Genomic DNA, 23,402 nt, shown 5'->3' on the forward strand with positions numbered 1-23,402 from the left:
TTGGTTTGATTTTAATTTTAAATTAATTTTAAATTTGAATTTTATTTTAAATTAAGTTTGTTTTAAATTTAACTTTAATTTCAAATTATTTTAAACTAAGTGTAAGCTTTAAATTTAACTTTAACTTGAAATTAAAGTTTTAATTTGATTTTTATTTTAAAATAATTTTAAATTTAACTTTAATTTTTTATTATTTTAAAGTGAAATTTAGTTTGATTTTTATTTTAAACTAGTTTTAAATTTAGCTTTAATTTTAAATTTGATTTTAACTTATAAATTTTTAATTTTTTTAATTTAACTCAAAAATTTATTTTAATTCAACATGTAATTATTTAAATCACAGCCAATAGAAACTCTTGTAAGGGAGAGGTTATTTCAGTTCTCACCTGAATCCTCTGTGCATATCACAGCCTCACACATTAGAAAGCAGTAATAAATAGTAGCTGATGAATGAATCATCTGAAGCAAAATTAACTCATCAGAAGGGTATTATAGACATCCTCCAAAAAACAAAGGTCAGGACTCAGCTGACATTTCAGGCCGAAGCCATTTGTGGAAGGAATGCTTCACATCCTACAAAGGACTCTCTGCGGATGAAACATTAACTCTTGGTAAGTAGAGAAGAAGAATCTGAAGGTGGAGCTCTGTTGAGAGTTCCTGCCCAACAAAAAGCCAGTGGAAATGTTTAACAAGCCTGTCTAAAATTATACCTTAGGCAGCACCAAGGCGTTTTCCAAATGATAAACAAGTCTCACACAAAATGGCAATTGTGTAAAGTGAGACGTTATGTATGTGGGCGGATAAAAGCATCCCTGCAGAAATGCTGGGATACGGAAGAGGTGGGGACAGGTGGGCCAGGGGGAAGGATGTCCCACGCTGGGAGTCCCGCCGCGGGTCCAAGCCCTGCCTCTCCAACTCCCTCTCTAGTAGACCTGAGATGCTTCACTTGTCCTCCCTGGGACTAACTTCCTCTTCTGTAAAATGTGAGATTTGGGCTTGCTGACCAGCCCCCAGTCTACCATATGCCTTTAGAAAGAACAACAATTAATAAGGAGAAGGGGAAAAAATCTAATGGGAGAGGGGGAGGGGAGCAGGGGGAGGGAGGGGGGGCAGGAAACAAATCTCAGAACCATGATAAAGGCATGATAAGTAAAAAAGAAAATAGATTCTTGAAAGGAAAAAGAAAACAAATTAGTTTTAGAAAAAAACTAATTCAATGGAGATTTTTTTTTTAAATCAAGAAAAATATATCAAGAAGGAAGGGTTAGCAATTATTGTAAGGCAAAGGATTTCATGGCTATGGCTAAACTAAACAAAATCAAAATACAACATTTAGTGACATTTGTCCCCACGAAGTTCTTGGCTGTGGGAATGCCTTTCACCAATGAGCCGTTCTTCACCTGACTTGGGGTCTTGCCCATGGTCTCCCACAACCAGGACAGGTCAGCGACCCAACTTGAACCTCGGTGGGAGCTCCCTCCACTGGGCAGGCTTCTCTGGATTCTCTGGGATAGCTTAGAACTTACATCCTATTTACTGTCACCTTTCCCATTAAACATTCTCTCCTCCAGTCTGGGAACTGGCTCTGGGCACTGGCGCCATCCCTTCCCCCTGAGCCCCAGTCCCTTCCTCCCTCCAATGAAGTCTCTCCAGGAGCCCCCACCAGAAGGCGCCTCCATTTCCCTTCTCTGGCTGCCCCAGTTTCCCTGACTTCTGGGTTCTCCTCCACTTCTGGTTGCTTTTTTACCCAGGGTACTTGGGAAACCTCCAGCCCTGTGTAGAGGCTCGTCCACCTGGGTTTTAAGCCTGGCTCCAACCTCCAATTCTAGCCTCACCTCCCTCATTCCTATTCCCAATCGATCAATAAGCATGCATGCCAGTGCCTCCCTGTGCCGGGCACTGTACTAAGCTCTGAAGATACAAAAGGAGCCCCGAGGAGCTGGTTCTGGGATCTGCCCGGGGCCCTCCGTCCTTCTCCATCTCCTCCCTCTGCCTGGCCCAGTCTCACAACTCGCCCACCAACAGCCTCTCCTGCCTCTCCACCCAACCACCTAGTGAGCCACCTTGCATTAATCAATACCTTCCCCCATCAGAGACCTCAAACCCAAGCAGCTTGGGACCCTGCGGAGAAGGGGCCCCCGCACAGCCCCCGAGGTCCCTTCCGCTCTCCCAGTTAGGGGCTGAGCTTGCACAAAAGCATTTTACTTTTCTAATCAGCTAATGGTCTTGCAGACACTCCAGGGGAAGGTGTTAAAACTTATTACCACTATCTGGTATCTGCAAAGCTTCATCCTTTATTAACTGCAAGGACAAGACACAGTTTATCACCATTAAGATTGTGCTAAGTCACAATTAAAATTTTATCTAATCAGAAAATGAGAAAGGTCCTTTCGGATCAGCACTCTGGTTTCAGGAGCGACTTGCTTTGTGGCAGCGTGGGAGAGCGGCTGGAGCACTGGACATGGAGTCAGGAGGAGCCGGATTCAAATCCCATCATGGCTGGGTGACCTTTCAACTTCCATGTCCTGGGCCCTTCATGCATAAAATGAAAATGTAAGGCCCGTAAGACCCCTAGGATTTCTAAAGCTATGATCCTGTCATTTAAAGCCCTCCATATCTCAGTTTTCTCATCTATGAAATGGGAGTGGATTCACACACCTCTAAAATCCTAAAAAGTCTAAATCCATGACTCACAAAATCTGCTTCTGTGCTTTTTAATGCTCCCGCAGAGAAGGGACATTACAGCAGGGTAGCTCAAAGTGCTCTCAATTGCTAAAGTCTTTGCTTTTTAACTCTTGATACCAACACAGGACTAACAGGACTCTTGTCCATGACCATCTTACACCAAGCCCATTCAAGGATGGACTGGGACAGGGATTCAGAGGGGAACTGGGAGTCAACGTCACTGGATCCACCTGTATCAGCCTAAAGAGGCTGGTCTTGCTGGTGGGCTTTGGGAGTTGGATTTCTCAGCCACAGGGACCCTCAGTGACCATCTACTGCCTCCCAGTGGGCACCAGCGCAGGGAGGACCCAGCCCAACCAAATATCAGACTCTTTAAAGACCCAAAGCCATGCTTTTCATTGCACCCCCAAATCTATAATTCAAACAACATGGTTTTTGTTCTTCTCTAAAAACATTCCTTCAGAAAGGCTGTACTTTTCAGAGATGTGAGTTTGCAGAACAGGACTCACAAAGGGAGGGAAAGAGAAGATAAATATTGTATCATTCCCAATACCTTAATAAAAGCCTAGACACAGAGGACCGGGCCAGATCTAAATCTAATAAAAGCAGGAAGAAGAAACAAAACAAACACATTTTGCTAATCCTTGGCTCAGGCCCAAGGACCCAAGAAAAAGTCAGAAGAATATGAAATCACCTTGAGCAAATAAGCAAAGCTGGGGAAGGCCAGCTGAGCAAAGCCGAGGCTGAGCCGATTCTCCGGATCCCTTCCCGACCCACTGGGCTTGGCCAGAGCCCTCTGCACGCTGTGCAAATTCCAGCAGGGGCAGCCGCCGGCCTGAACAATGGGCTGGAAAGTGACCAAGACTCCCAAGGAAGGCATCATGTCTAGACAACCGAGCTACCCAAGAGACCCATTTGGCCGCCTGCCTGCCAAATGACCCCGACCTCTTCCTTCCCATTAGGAGCTGCAGGCAGTTTGCTCAGAAGTAGCCGAAGGCAGCAGCAATAGACTCCCAGGGCCTTGGAGGCCGCCATCTCCTGACAAACCTAAGAAAATGGAGCCGTCTTCAAGTGCGAAAATGGGGGGTCCACGTTTGCAAGAAGCCACAGGAAATCTCTAAACTGGGGGGTAGGGGACTGGAAAAAAGTAATGACTTACAAACATTAATGTCAACCGGTGAGATTTGTGGCACTGACGTCAACCAATGACATTTTTGACAATGATGTCAATTAATGAGATTTATGACACTGATGTCATTTGATGAGATTTATGACACTGACGTCATTTGATGAGATTTGTGACACTGACGTCATTTGATGAGATTTGTGACACTGACGTCATTTGATGAGATTTGTGACACTGATGTCATTTGATGAGCTTTGTGACACTGATGTCATTTGATGAGATTTGTGACATGATTGTCAACTGGTGAGATTTATGACATGATTGTCAACTGGTGAGATTTATGGCACTGATGTCAAGCAATGACATTTTTAACAATGATTCAATTAATGACATTTATGACACTGATGTCATTTGTTGAGACTTGACACTGATATCAATTGGTGAGATTTGTGACACTGATGTCATCTGATGAGATTTGTGACACTGATGTCACCTGATGAGATTTTTGACATTGATGTCAATTGGTGCGATCAGTAGATGAGATTTGACATTTCACATACATTCTCTCATTTAATTCACACAGTAATCTTGTTAAAGAGGAAAATTACCCATATACCTATTTTAAAGATAAAAAATTATAAAGTCTCAGGGAGATGTTAAGATGACATTATACAAAGCCACATAATTATTAAGGAAATGGAACAGAAATGGGACCTATTTCTTGGGCTCACTGCTCTTGGCCATCCTGGCCAATGCCATCATCTTATAAATAAGGAAACCACGGTCCAGGGAAGGTCCGGAGACTGCCTCTGTTCCACCTACATCCCCATATTTTTTCAAAATGCTGAGTAGTCCAGAGGCTTTCACACGTTTCAGTTCTTCCTCCCTATTCTGTCATCTTCATGCCTGCCTTTTTATCCTTTTTCCTTTTAGTTAAGAAAGCAGAATTTATAGACTTGAATTTCAGTCCTTTTAAAAGCAGCTCCCACCCACTGCCTCCTTAATCCCCGGCTCCCATGAAATATCTGAGCCCATGCTTTGTTCTGGTGTCTTACTGCTTCTAAGCACTAACATGTGAAACGTTCATAGAATAAAAGGAAAAAACAAAAACGGGATGGTAAAATGCCAAAAAAGGAGAATGAGTTCCAAAAACGGCCCATGCCACAATATTCCAATGGTATTCAGGGAAGGAGAGAACATTTATTAAGCACCTACTATGTGCCCTTTGTAAATACCATCTCATTTGATTCTCCTAACAACCCTCCTACTAAAATAAATGCTTTTATTATCCTCATTTTACAGTTGAGAAAACTGAGGGGAGTCAGGGGCCTTGTCCAATATCACATAGGTAGCAACTATTTTGAGCCTGGATTTGAATTTGGGTCTTCCCGATTCCAGGCTCGATTCTGAGTCCTCCCTCCATCCACTAGCAAGCAACCACATAAGATTTCTTAGCTAGAAGTCCCCAAGTTGCCATGACTTACTAACTGTACTCTACTGTATGAACAGCAAAACTGAGACGACAACTGAATCCCCACACCACAAAGTGAATATAAATTCTACCCAGTCAACAGGGTTTTGGGGGGGAGGGGTCTTTAACCTAAATATCCAAACAGACTCCATGTCCTAAATCCAGCCACATTAGTCCCAGATTTACATGAACAGATGCCACGGGACATATTGTGAACACAAGGAGGAAAGGATTTAAATCAAAACCCTTATTTACTGGGATATCTGGAGACCCAGATCATTTCGGCATGGATCCTCCCTCCCCGGGGCACATTTCTCTATTTTTCCCTCATTTTCCCCACATTTCCCTCTCTATCCTATGCAATGAATTCTTCCAAAAAGCATCCCTAGAGGATTCCATCCTCCGTGAAGGACTTGCCCAGAGATGCGTATCAGCCAATCAGGGGCCAGCCTTGAATCCGGTTTTCCCACATCCAGAATCCCGTCCACCACGGCAAGCTACCTCTCAGGAGCTCCCTCCATCAAGGAGATCCTAGGCCAGAACATGAATGAAAGAGTAAGCGGACGACACAGAGGAACGGATATAGAGATACATCTCTATGGACCTGAACAAATAAATTATAGCTACAGAGACTCGCAGACCTACTGTAAGCACAAATGAGGTAATGTACGCGATTTATGGTAAAGGTTATTGTAGCACACAGAATAACAACAGCTGGTGGGTTGGCTGCTGTCCTTGGTTCTTGAAGAGGACCAAAAGGATGTCATTATGTCGGAGCCGCGTTACAGTGTATCCCACTGAGGCTGATCAGGCTAACGTAGGCTCGGAACGCCCTGCCCTGGGCCGGACACAGAGAGCCCCTAGTTATACAGCACTTTACACACATTGCCCCACGGGAGGCGAGTGCTGTCATGAGCCCCATTGTGCAGATGAGGAAACTGAGGTATTTAAAGTCACCAAGGTGGGAGAAGTCTCCTCACCCGCCCGATCCCAAGCCCAGTGCCCGCTGTGCCCACCCTGATGCCCCTGCTCTGCAGACTTGCCCTGCCCACCTCCCTCCCAGCTGACAGATTCTCCACACCACTTCCAGCTCCCAGTCACCGCCGCCACCACAAGCCCACGCCTGCCACTCCTCCCCCGGTGGCCCTCTGAGTCACCTGCAGTTTGGATGTTTCGGAGGATACGGAGCTTCCAAGATTCACGGCCATCCAGAGCATCCCCGGGACGCGGATCACAGGACCCAAAATCTAGAGCCGGAGAGGAGCTCAGTCTCTCCAGTGCAACCTCCTCATATTGCCAATGGGGAAACTGGGATGCGGGGACCTTCATCATAGGCACAAGAATCCAGGCTGGAAGGGACCCTCAGAGGCCATCTCCTTCATCCTCCCTATTTAACAGATGAGGAACCTGAGACTTGGGACAGGGACGGGAAGAGAGAAGGGGTAGCCTGCTCCAGGGCTGACAGGAGTGGATGAGGACATGACATTGTGTGCTGGGCAGCAGCTCAGGATCAACAAAGGGGTCAGCTCATCTCCCAGTGGAGGTCCAGCCTGCTCACCTCCTCTTGTTCCAATCTGGGTCTAGCCCTCCACCTGCCACGCTCATCCAAGACAGATGGATACATGGGATGCCCATCCTGCTTGGTATGGCATACTATGGGGAATATGCAGCATTAGATAAAAGGGCGGGGAGGAAGGGAATAAGGAAAGGAGGAAAGGAGGGAGGAAGAAAGGAAGGGAGGGAAGGAAGGAGGAAGGAGGGAGAAAGGAACTAAGGGAGAAAGGGAGGGAGGAGGAAGGGACAGAGGGAGGAAGGAAAGGAGAGAAGAAGAGAGAGGGAAAAAGGGAAGGAGTGAAAGTGAAAGGAAAAGAGGGAAGAAAGGAGAAAGGGATGGTGGGAGAATAAAGGGAGGGTGAGAGGAAGAGAGGAAGAGAAGAAGGGAGGAGGGAATGAGGGAGGAAAGGAAGAAGAGAAGAAGGGATGAAGAAGAGGGAGGAAAGGAAGGAGGAGCAACTAGAGGAAGACTTTCCCCAGAAACATAACTAGGAAATAGTGGAAGATAAGATCCCCATTCACAGCCTCCTGCTGGACCCCACAAGGTGCTGTCCAGCTGCTCCCCAGCTGGACCAGCTTCCACAGCCACTGGTGGGGCTAAGAAAGGGGAAGCTCCAAAGTGTCTCCAGGACCCAAGACAACCAACCTGGGAGCTTCGTGTCCTTCCTAAGCCAGGACCGAGATCCCAAGATTTGAGGGGAGGCAGGGGGCGGGGAGGTCACCTGCTCAAGCTCCTCACTGCCCACAGAGCCAACTGCCCAGTGACTCCAAACTCCCACCCGGTTAAGGTCTAGAAACTAGGCCTGCAGGACACAAGACGCTTTTTCATTTTTTTAGTCAAGTTTCAGGCGAGTCCTGAGGCAGGTCACTCACTGGGCAGTTCAGTTTCTTCACCTGTGAAGGGGAAAGATGAGGAGCTGAGTGGGCCCTACCCGTGGTCAAAGAGTCTGCAAGGACAACCTGGGGGACCCTGACCAAGCATCTACCTGACGAGGGCCCGGCCAGTGCCCGAAATCTCCACCACCAGGGTCCCCCTTTAAGCCGTCAAGTCTCCCAAAGGCGCCCATTAAAAGGCACATGAGTCGGAATGCTGAACAGGACTGTCCGTTGGCTTCCTTTAACTGTTTTTCTTTCTGAAAAGGGGAGGGTCCAACAGCAGGGGGAGGGGAGGGAAGGAAAGAGCCCCACTAAGGTAAAAAAAAAAAAAAAAAAAAAAAAGCCAAAAGCTACGGACACCATTTAGAATAAAAATAAACGAGCATAAAGTGTAATTAAAGGGTTTCCAGCTCAGCCCTGGTGAATGTCTCTGACCTGCTCGCGTAGCACAGATAGGGGGGGACCCTGAGGTATAGGTCTGGAAAGGTCTGCAGAAGCTCCGAAGCACGTGGGTGCGGGGGACCCCCATGAACCCCTTCTCAGAATCAAGCTTAAATGCACAAAATAAAATACCAGAATTACAAAGGAAACGAGTGAAATACTAGACAAAAAGCCCAAAGTCAGCAGTCCCGGTGGGCAGGTAAGAGGTCGCACGTATGGGGAGAGTCCACAAGACAGGGCAGGGGATTGAGGGGAAAGAGCATCCAAGAGGGGTAGCACAATCTTTTCTTTCTTTTTTCCTCTCTCTCTTTCACTCTCTCCTTCTCTTTCTTTCACTCTCTCTCTGCCAACCTCTCTCTTTCACTCTCTCTCTCTCCCTCTTCCATTCTTTCCCCCTTTACTCCCCTTCACTCCCTCTCTCACACACACTCTCTCTCTCCCTCTCTCCCTCTCTCACTATCTCTCCCTTTCACTCTTTCACTCTCTCCCCCTTTCACTCTCTTACTTTCTGTCTCTTTCACTGTCTCTCTCTTTCACTCTGTCTCTCTTTCTCTTTCACTGTCTCTTTCTCTTTTTCTCTTTCACTCTGTCTCTCTTTCTCTCTTTCTCTTCCACTCTTTCACTGTCTCTCTTTCTCTTCCACTATTTCACTCTGTCTCCCTTTCTCTTTCACTCTCTCTTCCACTATTTCACTCTGTCTCTTTCTCTTTCACTCTCTTTCTCTTCCACTATTTCACTCGGTCTCTGTCTCTTTCACTCTTTCACTCTCTCACTTTCTGTCTCTCTCTTTCACTCTGTCACTTTCTGTCTCTCTCTTTCACTCTGTCACTTTCTGTCTCTCTCTTTCACTCTCTCACTTTCTGTTTCTCTCTTTCACTCTCTCACTTTCTGTCTCTTTCACTCTCTCACTTTCTGTCTCTTTCACTCTCCCTCACTTTCTGTCTCTTTCACTCTCCCTCACTTTCTGTCTCTTTCACTCTCCCTCACTTTCTGTCTCTTTCACTCTCTCTCACTTTCACTCTGTCTCTCTTTCTCTCTCACTTTCTGTCTCTCTCTTTAACTCTCTCCTCCTTTTTCTCTCTCTCCCCTTTCACTCTCCCTCTCCATTTCTCTCTCCCTCTCTCTCTCTTGTAAAGTACTTAGCACACTGCCTGGCATATGACAGGTGCTAGATAAATGTTTACTCCCTTCTCTTCTGTCATTCTCTTCCCCCCCCCCCCCCCCCCATTAGATTGTAAATTCCTTGAAGACGGGGATTGTCTCTTGCTGCTTTTTTCATCGCCAGGAATGGAAATAAAGGACAAATCTGAACAAATGGAGATAAGAACCTATTTGCAAGTTCCCAAATGAGTAAGTGTCTAAGGCAAGATTTGATCTCAGAGCTTCCTAACTCCAGGCCCAGAGGCCGTCAGCTGCCCCAATGGCCATGAATTGCATCTGAAACACCCCCTACCCCAAGACATCTCTATCCCATTCTGGTCACCTCCACACCAAGAATGAAGCATGAGACCAGGACTTTATTAGCATGGACATAAAATGTCAGATTACTATTATTTGGGTCTGAGAGCATTTGACCAAAGCAAGCTCACTTTCCTTACATCAAATGACAAGTACATGTCACTTAAAACCAACCAAAGAAACCCAAATATTGCCAGCAACACCAGCAACAGAGAATATATCCAAGCTTTGTTCCTGACAAAGGTACATCATCACCAATGGCTCTCAGAGCAGACGCCTTCCATATCCCAACATCCACATGTCGGCTCAAGAAGTGAAGGCAGACAACGGGCTGTCAAACTCTGCGTCCCTTTGATCCATCAGTGTCCCTACTGGGTCTGTATCCTAATAAAGGGAAAAGGACCCACATGTGCAAGAATGTTTGTGGCAGCCCTTTTTGTAATGGGAAGGAACTGGAAACTGAGTGGGAGCCCATCAGCTGGGGAAGGGCTGAGTAAATTGTGGTATATGAATGCTACAGAATATTATTGTTTTATAAGAAATGATTAGCAGTGCATTTTTGTTTTCCTTCTCAGGTTTTTTTCTTTCTAGATCCAATTTTTCTTGTGCAGCAAGATAACTGTATAAATATGTACACACATATTGGATCTAACATGTATTTCAACATATTTAACATATATTGGACTACCTGCCATCTAGGGAAGGGGGTGAGGGAAGGAGGGGAAAAGTTGGAACAGAAGATTTTGCAATTGTCAATGCTGAAGTTACCCATTCATATGTTTTGTATATAAAAAGCTGTAATAATGAATTTTTTTTAAAAGAATGCTTTAACATTGGGAAAAGAAAAAAAAAAAGAAAGAAAGAAATGATCAGCAGGATGATTTCAGAGAGGCCTGGAGAGACTTCCAGGAACTGATGCTGAGGGAAATGAGCAGAACCAGGAGATCACTGTACATGGAAACCGCAAGATTGTACAATGATCAATTCTGATGGACCTGGCTCTTTTCAACAATGAGGTAATTCATGCAGTTTCAGTAGATTTGTGATGGAAACCCATCTGCATCCAGAGAGAACCATGGGGATTAAAGGTGGATCACAGCATGGTTTTTTACTTTGTTGTTGTTGTTTGCTTGCTTGTTTTTAATTCTCTCATTTTTTCCCCTTTTGATCTGATTTTTCTTGTGCAGAATGACAATTATGGAAATATGTTTAGAAGAATTGCACATGTTTTATCTATATCAGATTGTGAGGAGATAAGAGAGGGAGGAAGAAAAAAATCGGAACTCAAAATCTGACAAACACGAGTGTTTTGAAAACCGTCTTTACATGTATTTGAAAAATAAAATACCATTGACATTTTTATTTTTAATAAAAGGAGAAAAAGAAAATAGTTTTTGGCAAAGAACAGGTTAAAAATCTATTTGCAAATGACATGCTACATTTAGAAAATTCTAGAGACAAATGGTTTAGCTCAATTCTTTGGCAGGATACAGGATAAACTCAAATAGAATCTACATTTTTTAAAAAAGATCAATAACAGAAACTAACAGAGAAATACATTTATGATAACAAAATGTATCAGGTGGGTGGGCACTGGCTTACCCAGAATCATAAGAGATCAATACAAAAACAACTAGAAAACAATTTTGACAGAAATAAAGACCTGGATAATTGGAAGGCTGAGTTTAGCTGAAAATCGGAGTAAAAAAATGTCAATACTTCCAAGAGTAATTTGTAGAGTAAATGCTGTGCCAGTCCAAATGCCAGCCTGCTCTCTCACAAAATTAGATGAGCCAAGGAAGGAAGGGGCATCTAGGAAGAGTGGGCCACAGCCAGAGAGGCTCCCAGGGCCAGACAGTTAAGGTCACCTGTAGTGAGTGGTAGGGCCAGGATTCAGAGGTGGCCCGGTCAGCACTGCCCAGCTCAAGGCCCCCCTCACACAGTCGCTCCCTAGCTCAGACCCTCACTGCCTGCTCCCCAACAAAGGCAGTAACTCCCTAACTGATCTCCCTTTGTTCTGTTTCCCACCTCCTCTGCTCACCCCCACAGCTCCCAAGGTAACATCTTAAAGCATCTCTCCCCGGCTCCTTTCCTACTCAAGTCTGGGGCTCCCTATAGCCTCGGGGATAAAATAAATCTCTGCCATCTAAAGCCCTTTCTCTCTGCCAGCTCACCTGGCTGATTTACTACTGGCCAGTTAAGACATTCCTATCCCTGTCAAATGTAAAGTGCTTAAGCACAGAGCCTGGCACTTAGTAGGTGCCTAATAAATACTTATTTCCTTCCTCTTCCCACCAAGCCATCCCTCATATTAAGTATACCCTCCCTCTGACTTTTATAATCCCTTCCATATGCAGGTCGAGACTACTCAACAGATACAATAACAGGTAACAATCTATAATCCTCCAATAATCAATGTCAACACATACCATTAACCCCGCTGTACTTTCCCTGAAAATCACTAGGTGTCTACTTTATGCACATATCGTCGTCTTCCTGCCCTTTTATAAATCAGAGAGTGAAGAGTGCTTCTCCAGAACCTGGCATACAGTAGTAGCCTAATAAATGATCACTGAATGAATGACCAGCTCCAAAAAGTAGTCTCTAGTAGCTCAATTTAAGAAAGAAGTTTAGTATTGTCCAAAGTGTATACAGCCTGGTGGGCCAGGAGACAGAACTCTGGACCTAGAGTGAGGAAGATATGAGTTCCAGTCCTACTTCTATAGATTGCTAAGACAAATCATTGATATCCCACCTAGAAAGTGGACATAAGAACAGCATTCACCTCCCAGGATTTGTTTTTTTTTTTTTTGTTTGTTTGTTTTGGGTTTTTTTTTTAATTAAATGGGATAATATTTGTGAAGCACTTTGCAAACTGTAAAGCACTATATATGCTAATTCTTATTACTGACTTGAATAAAAGTCTGGATGACTTTGTAAACAGTTGCAAGGGTTTTAGGGATGACTAGAGGAATAAACAGTGTTTGAAAAAAGAATTTGGATCTCTGGACTCAATTGGGGCAGTGAAGGGTACCTGGCCAGACAAGCTCACCTAACCAGGCTGGGTTTTTTTTTAATTTATATGTATGTGTGTATACACATATGTACACATATACATACACATTTTCTAAAATCTTGCAAACCCAGTTCAAATGGCTCTAAATTTAAAAGCAAAGCAAAACTCCCTGTTTATTCTCCAAGCGGATGGTACAGAGAGTAGCTACAATCAGAGAAGATAGGGAGTGAGAGGCCCAGAAGTTCCCAAAGACAATGTCCAAGAAAGGAGACAAAAATTAAATCCAAGGTCTCAAATGTCTAGTTCAAACACATAAAGTGCAAGAAACAAGTAAAATTAAACCATGATCTGAAGGCAGATGAAGCCAATATGACTTCATAGCTCACATTCAAGCTTAAAAGGATAAGCCCCAAAAAAGTGGAATATGGCTCTGAAATATTCAAAAAAAAAGAAAAAGAAAAAAAGAAAACAAACTAAAATGTATCAAACCCAAGGGAGGAGGGAAATGGGAAGAGAGAATGAGGTATTAAGAAAGCATTCATAAATGATGAAATTCAAGAACAAGGATAGCAGTGAAGATTGAGTAAGGATCAACAAAGTCAAAAACAAGGGACATCTCATTAAAGAATAGTAAAAGAACAAGAAACAGCTAAGCTCAGAAAACAACTAGTTCAGCTGTAACAGAGACACAATGTGAGGAGGCATTAGGAAACTCCATTTATCCACGTATCTGTGAGAGCCCCATCTCTTTCTGCTCTAAATAGAGCGGCTAATTCTTTCTTGATGTTGCTTTTGGGTAATTCCATTCTCCGAAAGGTGGACTGACCAGTAAGGGAATGAGAAAAATGAGATAGCATGACCTAGTGACGGAAGGCTTGCCTTCTGAGTCCTATCCTGCACTGGTCACCCACTGGCTGGTTACCCCCAGGCAAGTGACCAGCCACATAAGACCCTCCAGGTAGTTCTCGAGAAGGGGCCAAGCTCCACGGGGAGGAGACTTCAGTGATGACTGAGGCTGGCTAGAACTGATCTAGAGCTCAGGACTTGCACCAATACGACAAAAGTCTTACGACCAAGAGGATGGTTAGAAACAGTGGGAAAGGGACTATTCAGCCATCACTTCTACTCAAAACCAAAGTAATTTTGCCAGTGAAATTTCTTTCAATTGAAATCTTTTCCTTACATATCGGAGGATGAGCTCTCCCAATGACATCTTTGAACACAGATTGGAAAATGGATTTTCGGGGAGCTTTCTCCGATCCTACACTTTTGTTTCATTAGTCACAGGAGTGATAAACCTGATAAAATAAACCTAAAAAGCCTGAAAAATCACAGAGCAAGAGAAAGATAGTAGAGATCCAGGAGTACAGGGACTAGATGTATTTTTTTTTAGTTTTGAAGTCTTTCTTTGTTATATCTCTTTTCAATTCATTTTTATAAAATTTTAAGAACTCCAGATTAAGCCCCAACAAGGGCAGTCTGTCTCTCTTTCTCTCTTCCCCCCTTCTCTCTCTTTCCCCCCCTCTCTCTTTCCTCTGTTCCTCCTTCCCTTCCTCTCTCCCATATACATACACACACACACACACACACAAACACACACACACACACACATCCCTTATCTAAAGTTAGCATCATTCCATTCTAATTTCTTTGGCAAAACACTCGACCCCAAGGAGATAACAGAACTGCCAAGATTCACCACGTAGCCATGCTGTCTAGTTCAAAGACAGTCCTCAAAGGACAGTCCTACTTAAACCATGGTCTCTCTAGAAAACAAAAGAGAGCTATAATCATCAGTTAATAATAAAAGAAACAAATTCCTTCCTAAAGTCTGATTTATTCAACTGTAAAATTACTCTTCCAAATTCACAGGGAACTAAGAGACTTAATGCTCAATCTATAGTTCAAAGGGTAAATGAATTCCTGATAGCTTCAGGAATAATAATAGCTTATACTGACAGAGGGCATTAAAGTTTGCCAAGTATGTTACATATATTGTCCCACAACCTTGGGAAACAGGTACCATTATCACTATAATTCTCATTATAATCATTTCTCATACATACACACACACACATACATATATATATATATATATAATTTTTGTAATTATCGTTATATAGGAAAAAACTGCAGCCTAGAAAAGAGGGGTCTGGGGTTACAACAACTAGTAGCCATCAGAAATGGGATTCAAATCCAGGTCTAGTCCCAGGAGTCAGCTAAGTGTCACAGGCTTGGAGTTGGGAAGGCCCAAGTTCAAATACTTCAGACACTTAGCAGTTGTGGAATCCTGAGCAAGTCACTCTCTCTCCTTCAGTCTCCTTATCTGCAGTAGCTCCCTCCCTGAGTTATTGGTGAGGATCTACTGAGAAAACAAATGCAAAGCACTTTGCAGAGCACTACAGAAACGTTACCTATTATGGTGATCTATTATCACACTCACTGGGTTATGCTGCCTTTAGAAACAAGCCTCAAGTAAGAGATTCAGGGCTGGAAAAAAGCTTGAAGCTGACTGTTCCCTGCCTAAATCCCAAAGAACTGCCCCATGATCAGATAGACCCAGGCGACTCCAGTGACCATCAAGTCCAAGGCTCTTAGCTAAGAGGAATCCAAATTTGGACTTTAGGTGCCTATTTATAAATTTATTCAAATATATACATTTGAGTTAACAACTGCACTCCAACCACTGGTTTCATTTCTAATCCTGTATGGGTTATTTGGTTTGGGGTCAGCTTTGGGGGGATTGAAAATCATTTTGAGGAGTCCATCAACATCATCCGATTTCCAAAAGGGTCCATGATACAAAAAATGTCAAGAGCTCTTGATCTAGCCCAACTTGTGCCCAAAAGGAATCCTCATTATGACATCCCCCACAAGGAGCCAACCAGACTCTGCTTACAGACCCCTCAGGAGGGGAAGCCCCTCCTTGACCATTAGGATTCATCAGTTTAACTCTTTTCACCTAAGAAGCCAAAGAATGCTGGGATTTTTCAGGGAAGATTTCTCTGAAATTGTCATCGAAATCTAAATGAAAATTGGAATCAATATCAAACCATTTTTCATTAGATTTCTTCAACTCAAATGCTCTGTAAAGCAAGGCCAATTTATACATCTAAACTCTTATATTGTGCCTGGGACCTTGCCAAAACCCTTGCCCATTGATCCATCTGTAAAAGGTTTTTAATTTTTAAAAATAAAACAGACTGGTAAGTCCTTGAAACCTTCCCCAGCAAGACAAAAGGAAAGCTGCAGCTATTATTTCAATGATCAATGAAGGCTGAAATGTAACTGAGAAAACAGATTTTTGGAAAAAACTATGGCCCAGTTCCTTGGAACTAGAAAAACCACACCTTAGATAAGCAGATTGCTTAAGTGGTAAACTGAGGCCTGAGTGGCCTTCCAGGTTTTGCAAAATAAAGACTTTCTAGTCTCCTAACAAAAAGCAGATAGCACAAATATTCAAAAACTCACTTTACAAATGAGAAATTTCAGACCTAGAAAGGAAGTGTATGGCCCAGGATCACCCAGCTAAGCCACTCCCACCACCATACCCAGCTGGTGCTATTATGTTGTTATTCTTGCTTTTTCCTTTTTGATTATATTTGAGAGTCAGCGATGTCATGGAGACTGTGTGAATGGGAGCCACACCAGTGGGGGTTCAAAGTCAAGAAGCAGGTTTTTGTGATACCAGAAACTACTTGTAAGGGAGAAAAGAAGTCTGGCTCTCATCAAAGGGACTGGGTTAAAATTCCACCTTGTAATGTTTACTACAAGTGACAAGGCTGCCTAATTTCCCAGGCCCGTTTCCTCAGCTGTAAATAGAATGAACTGGACGCTAGGCCTTCCAAAGCTGCCCCTGGATCCCTAAGGAGGAGAGGGAGCCGGCCCCTCTTTACTAATATGTGGGGGTACAACATTTGTCAACATCACTTTGGGGGAAATAAGTTTGTTTTTCCTCTTTCTTTTCTATAGGGAGTTTACCAGGGAGGAGAGGGGAGAAAAGAGGTACAAAAATTAGAAGAATGAAAGAAAACAAATTAAAGGGTTGGGCTAGATTGCCTGTGAGTCCTTTTTATAAACCTGGGAGTTATAGATTAACCAGACACATTTAAAACAAAGCCAGGAGATCAAAGAATTGTTGCCTTACATATATTGACCAAGAGTTCCATCCTGCCCTCAGACAAGTGAGGGGGGGCTCCAGGTGCGGAAAGTTACCAACTGGATCAATGTGGCCACATCATTTGTTTTTCTTTCTATACAAGAGATGGTTCATTGATGGGGATGGGGGAGGGAGCAAGAGGGGAGAGGAAAGAAGGGGGGAGGGAGAAGGGAGATAGGGAAACAGGAAACAAGAAAATGTGAAAAGCCAGAGGATAACAGGCCCTCCCAGTCAGAGATTACAACTTCTGCATATTGGCGCATTTGAGTGAGCTTGAGCTGTTCTATGGCAAAGGCCATTAGCCTGGAAGTTGGATGGGAATCTCACCCAGAGCTGCTCCACCACAGTTCTCTTTTATTGTCCTAACTTAGTTTCTCTAATTATCCTGACCCAGTCCTGCCTCAGTTTCCCTGCTTCTCAGTTCTGCAAAAACTCCCCTCCTTCTTTATCAGAATACTTAATAGATCATCCAGAATGCCTCTCCCCATCCCAAGCTATTAGAATATCAGATATTATCTTAGCAAGAAGCCTCTCCCCATCTGCGGGATGCCTCCCCCTGATGAGATGTCATCCCTCTCTGGAGGCTCGCCCCATCCTGTCAGAATCCCGCTCTCAGAACCCTGACTCCACCCCTGCCTCAGTCTACCCCCTAAGTCTGAGCCCCGTGTGTGTGTATATAGGTCATTGAGAACTCACATTGTTTGCTGGATTCTTGGAGACTATTGTCTCATTCAGCCCTGGGACCAAACACGGATCCACTGGTCCCAGTACCTCTCTCCATTTAATAAATTATTAAATCCTCTCTGATCCCTGTCTTGCTCAGTTTATTGGGCATTACGGAGCCTCCCCTGTTTTGGTGACAGGTTCTTAACCATGAACTCATCCTTGCTTTTTCCCATCCCACAGAACCAAGGCCATCCCCAGGAGCTCTCCTTGCTCCCATGTCCTCCTCAGGCCTGGCTGTGTACCATACCTTCCAATCTCCTCTCCCATCTGTCCTCCACACAGATACCGTAATATTTTCCTAAGGCTGACCACGGCACTGTCTTACTCAAACATCCTCACTGGCTCCCACTGCCTACTGAAGTACACACAAAACTCCTCTGTCTAGAATTCACAGCTCTCTTAAATCTGCCCCCCCCCCCAACCATCCATACATCCCATCAACTATCCCCCTTCCCCCACCCTCCACCTTTTAGCCAAATTGGGCTATTCACTATCCATAGAATACAAACCATTTCCCACCTCCATTCATTTGCATTAGCAGTTCCCTAACTCTGGAGCCCATACTCTCCCTTAAAATCCCTCTCTGCCTTTTCTGACCTCTGTCCAGGTCTCATTAATACCATCTCCCTCCATCCTGTATTCTAATAACCAATCGGTACAATACCAGAAACACAAAACAGGTGGAAAGCCCTCTGAGGGCCAGAACTGTTCTGTTTTTCTCTTGGTACCTTGAAGGCCTTCCAACGGCAGGGTGGAGGCTACAGAAAGCCCACAGGTAGGGAAAAGAGCAAGTGCCCCTCTCAATACGGGCTCACACCGGCTCCTATCAGTGCCCAAGAATAAGTGCTGGCCAGAGACACAAGGCCACGGTTCAGAGTAAGGATCCCCAGACGGGCACACTTAGCCAGGAGATTAGACTCCAGCCAAGAATACTCCTTTAAAAGTACGGGAACAAGGAAGTCATTCAATTTTAAAATAAAACCAGTCCTGGGTTAGCCCACGGGATGTGTCATGCTGCAAAGGCCAACAACACTGGGGTGTCAGACTCATGCTCTGTGCAAGGGCAGCCCCCCCCCGCCCTTGGAAGTGCCAAAGAAGTGCTCAAGTTTGGGGTTCCAGCAATACACCGTACGGGGAGCCAAGATGGTGAAGTTAGAACCCCGCGGCCCAATGGCTGCCATCAGACCCGAAAGGCTGGATCCCCAGGGACGCCGTCCCTTGGCGTCGTGTACATCAGTTTCCTGAAACACACGGTGATGATCAGGCGTGCGTCCGGTCAGACTGGCCGGCCATCTGTCGACGATCCAGGAGAAGGGAATGCATGTTTTTCATACTATTTCCTGCATATCACGGGACTCCGTGGAGTCACAGAAACTGACCCTCGACAGGAAAATTTTCACTTAGAGAAAATTTGCCTCCAAAGTCAGTGACTGTAATAATGTTACAGAACATTTTGTACAAAGGTATCAACTGCAGATCTCCCATAAAACCCAACAGAAGCACATTAGTCAGACTAATAAAAAACCGAGCAGGGAGCCTTGGGCCACTGCGATGGGAACCCAACCAGGCAATATCACAGTTACCCACGGCAGCTTCTGGACAGCCTGTCTTTTTTTTTTTTTTTTTTTTGATTATAGCTTTTTATATACAAAACATATGCACGGGTAATTTTTCAGCATTGACAATTGCAAAACCTTTTGTTCCAACTTTTCCCTCCTTCCCCCCACCCCCTCCCCCAGATGGCAGGTTGACCAATACAGGTTAAATATGTTAAAATATAAGTTAATTACAATAATGTATACATGTACAGTTATTTTGCTGTACAAAAAGAGTCAGGCTCTGAAATAGTGTACAATTAGCCTGTGAAGGAAATCAAAAATGCAGGCGGACAAAAATAGAGGGATTGAGGATTCAATGTAAAGGTTCTTAGTCATCTCCCAGATGACTTTCGTTGAATGTAGCTGGTTCAGTTCATTACTGCTCCACTGGAACCGATTTGGTTCATCTCATTGCTGGAGATGGCCACGCTGGACAGCCTTTCTAAGGAGGTTCTGTAAAAAGGGGCTTCCTTCCTTCCGCTCAATCGGGCCGTGCTTCTAGGCTGCCTGAGCTCGGAACAGGGCTGCTGTTCTGTAATTCTCAAATATGACACTGCTAATCGGGGGGAAGAGGATGGCCAGGTCTGAGGAAAGGTCAAGGGGTTGGAGCCGGACCTTGCAGTGGTGAATGGAGGTGGCCTTGACCAAGTCCCTTCCAATGGTCTGGTCTTGACTCCAAACCTGGCTGGCCTGGGGAGCTCCCACTGAAGAAACTGCCTCACTACTCCTACAGCAACTGCTCCGAACAGTGTTAGAGACTTGGGGAGGGCACCAAGAGGTTCATGGACTTACCAATGTCTGTCTGAGCTAAGACGTGAATCCAGGTGGCCCTGGCCACAAGGTCTCAGCAAGCCAGGCTGCCCTCCCCTTCCCCGTTCCAGCCCCCTCCTCCTCCTCCTCCTCCTTTTTCTCCTTCCTCTTCTTCATCATCATCATCTAAGGAGAGGCTAAGAATTTTCTTTCCGGAAAGCAGCCAAATTCTGCACTCTCTGGGTTGCCATTTTTTAAACCTTTCCACCCACTTTTTGGTCCTAATCCACATCAGATTTGGCCCCAGAGCCAGACTAAGCAGCCATCACGAGATCTTATGCTCCCAAGAAAATAAGTGCCATTATCCCCTTCCAGGAGAGGTCTCTTGATCTCTGTGTAAGATCCAGAGCATGCTTCATCAAGCCACGAATCAAAGAAATTAGTTCCCTCTTATTATGTGGCCAAGGAAAAACTGGAAAGAAAGTAGGTGCCCAATGACCAGGGAATGGCTCAACCAAAAGGGGTCAAGGAACACTGTGGCATTATGCGGGATTCGGAGGAACACAGGAAGACTTGTATGGACTCGTGCAGAGAGAAGCAAGCAGAACCAGGAGGCCATCTTACGCAATGGTCAGTAATGTCACAAAGGAAAGAGCCAAAACTGGATTAATTATAATGATCCAAGTGTGAGAAAACTGAGGGTGAAACTCACTTCTCTTCTCTTAGCAGGGAGCTGGGGCCTGCAGAAGCAGGATAGAGCATCCACTGTGCAGGCTGATTTCGCTTAAATGTTTTTTGATGTTCTCTAAGAGATATAAATTGGGAATCCCTATATTTTTAAATGTCCTGAGAAATTAGGGATGGGGAAGAGAAATAAGGACCAAGAAAGAGGTTCTGAGCATATCTCTAAGGTCAAATCTCCAAAAGACCAATCAGTGAGAAAGTATCAAGCAACTACAACAAAAGTCCTTCCCCTTTTTGGTGTCACAGACTCTTTGGCAAGTTGCCCAAACCTAGAAGGACCCCTTCTCAGAAAGCTCTTAAGTGTATAAAATAAAAAACATAGAATTACAAAGGACATCAATTACATTTAAACAAGTTATCCCAAAAAAGTTTAAGTTCATGCAATTTCAAAAAACTAATGATATGAAATATTATCCACTTCAAGAGAAAGAACGGATGGAGACTGAATACAGGTCAGAGCCTACCATGTTTCACTTTCTTTTTCTTGTGGGGTCGTGAGGGGTCTTTGGATTTTGGGGGGCTTTTTCAGAACATGGTTAAATACAGAAATGTGTTTTGCATGACTGCACATGTGGAATATAGATCAAATGACCTGCCTTCTCAAGAAAAGAAAATGGAGAGGGAAAGATGGAGCAAAATTGGAACACAAAATTTTAAAAAACAAATGTTTAAAATTGCTTTTATGTAATTGGAGGAAATAGTATTTAGTATCTTATTAGGAAAAAAAAAAAACACTATTAAGTTAAAAAAAAAAAAAAAAAGGTCATGAACTCCACGGGCAGGGGGAAGAGAGAGAGCAAGTACAAGTTGAAAAAGTCACATTTCATTAAAATGAACTTTCACCAACCCTGCACACCCACTCCAAGGGCCCTTGGCTGGTACGCCCTGATGAGCACACTCATCCCATTCAAGAGTCAACCTAGCAACCCTCCTACAGAAAGGTAGCTGTTACCATGGCAACACTTTAAGGGCAAATGGGGAAAAAAGGAAGGGTGATGGGGAAGTTTTCCAAGACACACGTCAGGGACTCCTGGAGTAAGAAGCATTTCCAGCATAGAATATACAGCCCTGTAGTAGGAACCTGCAAGGTAAAGGGAATAAAAGATGGGAATCATCTTAACAGGGTGGAAAGAGTACTGGAATTGCCATCAGAAGACCCAAGTTCGAATCCCACCTCCGAGGCTTTTTACTATTGTGGCCCTAGGCAAACCCCTCACTACCCTGAGCCTCAGTTTCCCCATCTGTTATATCAGCAGGCCTGACCTGATGATCTTGAAAGTCTACATGCTGGTTCTTCTTGTGCAGCAGGATAACTGTGTAAATACATAAGTCTACGTTGGATTTACATGTATTTTTTGCCACATTTGGCGGGTGTTGGATGGCTTGCCATCTGAGAGAGGGAGTGGGAGGAAGGGGGGCGGGTCAGAACACAAAGTTAAACAAGGGTCAACGATGAAAGATCGTCCTTGCATGTGTTCTGAAAATAAAAAGCTTCAATTAAAAAAAAAAAAAAAAAAAAAAGTCCGTACATAGGCCAAGGTGAAAAAAGTAGGGAAGTGAGAAGCCAGGGCTGGTTAAGGATCTCTGGGACCTCGAGATCTGCCTCGTTCTGGTGGAGGAAGGGGTTGTGAGTGCCCGAGAAACAAAGCAAAAAGCAACTAGTCAATAATGCTTAACGTCAGGGGGGCAGCTAGTCTATGTGAAAGGTTTTACTTCAACACAACAGACTTAAAAAACAAAACACTCAAAAACACCTCAAAGTCATTCCTGGTTTTTTCATTCCTTGAGGTGTCTTCCCTTCTCTCCCCCAGAATCTCAGAGTGGGAGAGACCTTCTCCAATCCATGCTTGAAACAAGAATTCCTTCTGCCTCCCACCAGACAAGGGGGAAACGCACCTGAAGTTCTCCTTTGCCTCAAGCCCAAAGCGAACTCTCACTTCCATCTGTTGCCATCTCCCTTAGATGTTCCTCAAAATTGGTCAAACCAGCACAGACCTGTCACCTAAGACAAAGGGTATGGATGTACTCAAGGTAACCATCAAAAGCGACCCCAGGGCTCTCTGCTTTGTAAGGCCGGAGGAGGTAACCTGGAAAACCCAGCCATGGATGACTGAGAGGGGATCCATCTCCCTGGGAGCCTGGTGACCCACCCCCGACTCTGGGAGGGAACTATCTTCCCAGAAATCATCTTCAGCGTCTGGCTACAGGAAGTTGGAGCTGGAAAATCCAATTCCTCTTCAATTCAGCTGTTTCCTGAGTGCCCAAAGGAAGTGTCAGCTCAACTAAGTACTAAGGGGTGGAGGGGTCCACAGCAGAGAAAGCCTTGGCCGAGAGCTAGACAATGGGGGTGACGCAGGGGTCTGCCAGGGTGTCAGGGGTCTGCCCAATCTCTCCGCTCCTCCGCAAGTTCAGAGCCACCGAACCGAGTTCCTCCACCACCACCCCGTTCCATTGCCCTGGACCTCAGTTTCCTCATTTATCCGCAAGGCTGGGAAGGAGTTGGGGAAGTTAGGTCCTGAATCCCAGCTCCACTGGGTGTGGTTTCTGGGGCTCAGACTCCTTATCTGCAAAATGAGGGGAATGAAACAGATGGGGTCCCTGCCAGTCTTAAACCTATTAATTTTCTATCCCGGGGAACCCCCGAGCCTAACCCTTCCATCACACCTGGAAACAGAGCAAGGAAGGCAAAGAGATTAAGATTACCCGATAAATAAGGTGCCAAGATTCAAAACCCAGATCCTAAGGGAAACTCCTGACATTTACCCAGTAATTTAAAGTTCATAAAGCACTTTGCATGC

The 23,402-nt window shown here is 44.5% G+C and overlaps 1 protein-coding gene and 1 long non-coding RNA gene across 5 annotated transcripts in view; both read right to left on the reverse strand.

Moving 5' to 3' along the window:
- OSBPL10 (oxysterol binding protein like 10) overlaps positions 1–23,402 on the reverse strand; it is a 200,356-nt gene that overhangs the window by 171,873 nt on the left and 5,081 nt on the right. The window lies entirely within an intron of this gene.
- LOC116419585 lies at positions 1,209–8,013 on the reverse strand. The gene is made up of 3 exons (XR_004229834.1): positions 7,823–8,013; positions 6,440–6,669; positions 1,209–2,532 (listed from the first exon to the last, which is right to left on the reverse strand). It is a non-coding gene; the product is annotated as an uncharacterized LOC116419585 (long non-coding RNA).

Source organism: Sarcophilus harrisii, chromosome 5 (assembly GCF_902635505.1).
Source record: "Sarcophilus harrisii chromosome 5, mSarHar1.11, whole genome shotgun sequence".
Taxonomy (NCBI): domain Eukaryota; kingdom Metazoa; phylum Chordata; class Mammalia; order Dasyuromorphia; family Dasyuridae; genus Sarcophilus; species Sarcophilus harrisii.